The following is a 5,209-nucleotide window of genomic DNA, read 5'->3' as shown; positions in this document are numbered from 1 at the left end:
CGTGAAGATCCGACGCTGGCTCCTATAATGGAAACCCTTTCTTCTGGGGAACATGTTGTCCCTTATGTTCTGAGGAATGGTGTTCTATGTTGCCCTTCGAGGCATGATAAGTTGATGAAAGTTGTTGTTCCAGCGGTTCTTGTACCTATGATCTTCAAATACTATCATGAGACCCCATTGGGGGGGCATCTTGGAATCTTTAAAACTCGTGAAAAGATTCGTGAAATGTTCATATGGAAAGGTATGGACGGGGAAATTCGAGAACTTGTAAAAGCTTGTAAATCTTGTTTGATCAGTAAACCCACCAGGTCCACTAAAGTAGGCCTTTTGTCTTCTCATCAAGCGTCGCGCCCCATGGAACGCCTGTATATCGATTATGTGGGACCCTTCCCCCAGTCAAAGGGTAATGCCAACAAGTTCATCTTTGTGTGTGTAGATGGTTTTACAAGATTTTCCTGGTTATTTCCGACTAAGCTGGCTACCGCTCAGTCCACCATTACTTGCCTAAATTCTATTTTTGCTTCTTTTGGTCCGTGCCAATACATTGTATCTGATAATGCTAAAGCTTTTACATCAAATCTGTTTCGTAAATTCTGTTTTGACTTGTCCATCTCTCATGTAACTACATCTGCTTATTACCCTCAACCATCTCTGGCTGAACGGGTTAACCGCAATCTCAGGTCCGCACTTATTGCCTATCATCATGAAGATCATTCTAGGTGGGACACGTCCCTGCATTGGTTAGCTTTTGCTTTGAATTCGGCGGTTCTTGAATCTCACAAATTTACTCCAGCTTCTTTGATGTTTAAGTTCGTTCCCAACACGCCGCTCTCTAACCTCTGGTCTCTGAATGACATTCTGCCCGAGACAATAGATCCGGACAACATTAAAGATCTTTGGAAGAAGGCTAAAGCTAATCTTAAAGTGTCTCATGAAAAGGTTAGGGAAAGGTATGATCGTGGACGGAGACCCACCACTTTGAAGGTAGGTGACCAGGTTATGGTCAAAAATTTTGTTCCCGCGGGCAAGCTTGCCCCCAGATTTCATGGGCCTTGTATCATTCTCGATTTTCTTACGCCGGTTACCTTATTGCTAAGTAATCCAGCCACCGAGAGGATATTTAGAGTTCACCTGTCCCAGGTGAAACCGGTGTAATTTCTGTGTTAACTTGCTCCATATTATTTTGAAAGGATATGAAGGTTATATTTTTTTTGAGTTTCACTTTTAAGGCATTCTGCCCCTTCTGTAATATTTTGGTTTTAGATGTAAGCCTTATGTAAAACCTGCCCCGACCCGTTAAACTGCCATCCTGTTCTTGCCACGGCCATTACCACGCTCCCGTCTCCTGCTCCACTCTACACAGTGGCTTAATGAATACCATGAATATCTGCACGCCGCTGGCCCCTCACTCTCTCTACAAGCCTGTACCCTCAAAGAAAATAATTGTCCAACACAATTCTGCCGCCTAGCTTTAATGTTTCAGCGCCCCCGCAGCCGCGCAGCGCCGTGCAGCGACTGGGGAGGGGGATGGGCCCCCTCCTCTCCAGCGAGGACGACATGTGCACGGCGAGCCGGAGCTCACCTCCCGGCCAAGGCTGATGTGCGGCGCACGACCTGCTACATGCCCGCAGCCTGTATCTGTTCACCGCGGGCGCGGCGTACTTCAACACCTCTGCTCCCCTCATAGTGCGGGCGAGCGGTATCTCAGGGTACTTGAGGGGTCCGAGCGGCCTCCGTTGGACGCAAGCTGCAACGGCCGGTCTGGCCATCCGACTCAATCTACATCAACTACATGGACAGTCACCATAAGCAATAATTACATTTGGGAATTTAACAACAATATTTGGTGGACATTGCAAAATTTTTCTTCACCTTTAAGTATTAAAAGTTTATCTTCAGAAATACAAATTCTACAAACATAAAAACTTTACTGCACCGGCAACAACAAAATTTTGAAATTGTAACCAACCAAATTACTAAAATCTTATAAATGCTTCCGCAATTAATCTTAATATCAACATCAAAACTTGGACCTTATTTTGGAAACAAAGCTTATGTTCTTCTGTGTTACCCCTTGGAGGAACTTTTGGGGGGGGAGGTCTGTACCGGGCGGTACACCTCTACTCTGTTTATTTAAAAGTTGCGCCAGTTGAAACTCCTCTTCTGGAGGAAGGTTGAACTTTATCTATTCTATTAATTCTCTACTTTCTCAGAAGATGTCACCACGTGGAAAATTTTGAGTTTTTGAACTGTGTCACTTTTGATGTGTTTTTGTTTCGCTTGAAGTAAGAAGTGGGAACTTTCTCTTCTAGAGGACACTACTGAAGAATTACAATAGTGCAACCTAGTGCGAAATCAAAGAACTATTTTGTTGGAGAAATTTTTATTTCAAAAGTTTGTTTCTTGTTAAATTTCTTTCTGTTATTGTTTAAGTTGGCTGTATACCCCTCTTTTTCCCCTTAGTTTGGATCTAGCCAATCCCGAATTTCTTTAATTAATTTTCCACCAATAATGTGTTTCTTTTTCCTCTATGTAGGGGTTTCTTTTCCCGAACCAATAAAGATTTTGTGGGAGGGTGTTTTATTTCCCCTAACGCCTAGAATCTTCCGCGAGAGGATATAAACTGCTGATTTTGGGGTCTCCGGGCCACTTCTGTTCCATCTTTCAGTGTATTAAGTACATAGCAGGAGGCGGGAAGCGCCTCTTTCCTCGGCAGCGATCTACTACCAGGTAATGGCCTATTAATATCTTCTTTTCTTGCTAGGTCGGCAGTTTAACTCTCGCGGCGGGTTCGAAGCGTTTTCCATCATGTAACCTTTTCCTAAAATGTAACTACTCTTTTCTTCTTTTTCTTGTAAAGTTACATATTGGGATAGAGAGTGCTAACCCTCTCGAGCTCCCACTCACATTTGTTTTGAGGTGAACTTATTTTCTCAAACTTTTCTTCGTTTATGTAATGTAAAGTGTTCTTCTCTAAGTCACCTCTGTAGTATGGGATTAGCCCTTGCGTTAGTGGCCCAGAGCCAGATTAGGTTTTAAAAGCAAAGTGTATTAGGAGTGCAAGTTCGCCTCCTCTCAAGTTGTATTTTAGAGGTCATGTATTAATCTTTTCTCACCTAATAGACCTCAGTAGGTTGGGTATTTTACCCCTGTGTATATGTCCTTTGAGGACAACTTGAAAGTTGAGTTTGGTGTGGCCTGGGAGAGGCTTAACTTTAAGAGCGAGTGGCTCTTTTCTAAAACTGAGAGTTGTATGCCTCGAGGAGGCTTTGCTGTGTAATTTGGAGCAAAGGCTCCAGGGTTTGGGTAGGGTCTTCTGCCCCTTTTGTTAAAATTGGTATATCGTAAAGTTGAGCTAGTTGCTCAAGAATTGTGTTTTCAGGGCTCGAAGCCCAAATTCTTTAATCCCTGTAATTGTACATTTCAAGTTGTATTTCGGCTACTAAGTACCTGTTCTATTTGTTGTTACCTAATTTTGAAAAGAAAATATAACCTTGTTAAATTTTAAAATTTAATTTCTCTTTAGTAGCTTGAGACCTATTCACCACCCAGCACCTTCTTTCATGCTTAACTACCACAAAAACTCGGTAACAATTATTATTATTATTATTATTATTAAGTTTCATTGTAGCCTGTATGTTATTTGATTTACAATTTAGTTTGACCGATTGTAAAGATCATATACTATTTTCATCAATATTGCAATTTAACCATCGTTGTCATGCTCTACGTCATCTTCTACGTCTTTGACCGGTCAATTTTCACCACTCTGTGAATGAATGGAGATGCTCTTTCTCCCCAAACCTCACTGTGAAGTTGATGATGACGACAGATTGTATGAATGTGAAGAGTGGCATGTTGTTCGGTTGAAGAAAGGAAACAAACTGCACAGAGACTATAATTCTGTTTACTGCTGGCAGCAGCATACTCAATATAATTTTATGAGCGCAGTCACTCATATTTCTTCATATTTATTCATACCGCAGTTTATAACTTAACGTGAATATGTTTCCCCTGTAGTCCTGTAATAAGTTCTTGTGTAGGCAAATGGCTGGAAATACTTATATTCGTTGTTCGCAAACCAACAAGAAGGAAATAAAAATAAAGGAACACATAGAACCGTGCTACACGTGTGAAAGGAAAGCTTCTGGTTCATTAGAAACTGGGTTGATACTGAGATGTTACGGTATAAGTATTATTGCAAAACATTTCTCCGTGGCAATGGAGGTTGGCGGCCTATCCTCGAAAAACATTTGAATGCATTTTTTACTTATTCTTTTGCTACTCGCTTGAAGTTACATTAAAGCATCGAAGGTTTTCAGCGACGGAGCGATGGGAAAGGACTAGGATCGGGAAGATAGCGGCCATCAGCTTAATTTAGGTACAGATCCAGCATTTGTCTGGTGTGAAAATGGGGAACCATGCAAAACCATGTTCAGGGCTGTCGAAGGTTGGAATCGAACTCACTCTCTCCCGAATAAACTTACTTTAATCCCATAAATTATTGTCACATAACACACTTGACACATTCTGCGTACTGCCTCTCCCGATAATATTAATTTTCTAACTTTTAGATACGTTCAGATTTAAAGTACTTAAACTTACAGGTTTGAAACTTTGCAATATTGAAAAATAAACTTGTGAATCATCATTACTGTATTTGGTTTTGAGATTCTTTGAACTGTTAATGTTTATGCATTTTGATTTTTGGTCTCCAAAATTTGAGCAACAATTTTAGGATATATCTTTACCTATATCTTTAGTGTATGGAAACAAATAGGCTAGTTTTAGATAAAGGATGCTTATAACTACTACAGGTCTTTATTTCAATTACTACTTTTAAGAATAAAAAATACAGAAGCTGAGAAATTCTCTTTAAAGTTTTCTTGATGGAAATCTTACTTGAACAAAATTTTGGAGCCCCTTTGTAACATGTCACTTATTCTCCTTGTCATCTTGACTTATTTTTGTCTGTTCTGTGTCCATTTCTTGAATTAGCTTCCACCATAAACCCGTTTTTGTATTATATTTTTATGTGTTGAGCATCCAGAGCACGAAATGCATCGACTTAATTGCGTCCTGGATGAATCTGATAGTGCTGGTGGTGATTATTGTTTTAAGAGAAAGTACAAATGGGCATCCATCATCTCCTAACACTAACCAGAAGGGAGAAACGAAGAGGTCCAGTACTTCGTAGAATGACTGTATC

Source organism: Anabrus simplex, chromosome 1 (assembly GCF_040414725.1).
Source record: "Anabrus simplex isolate iqAnaSimp1 chromosome 1, ASM4041472v1, whole genome shotgun sequence".
In the NCBI taxonomy this organism is placed as follows: Eukaryota; Metazoa; Arthropoda; class Insecta; order Orthoptera; family Tettigoniidae; genus Anabrus; species Anabrus simplex.
This window is presented reverse-complemented; position numbering follows the sequence as displayed.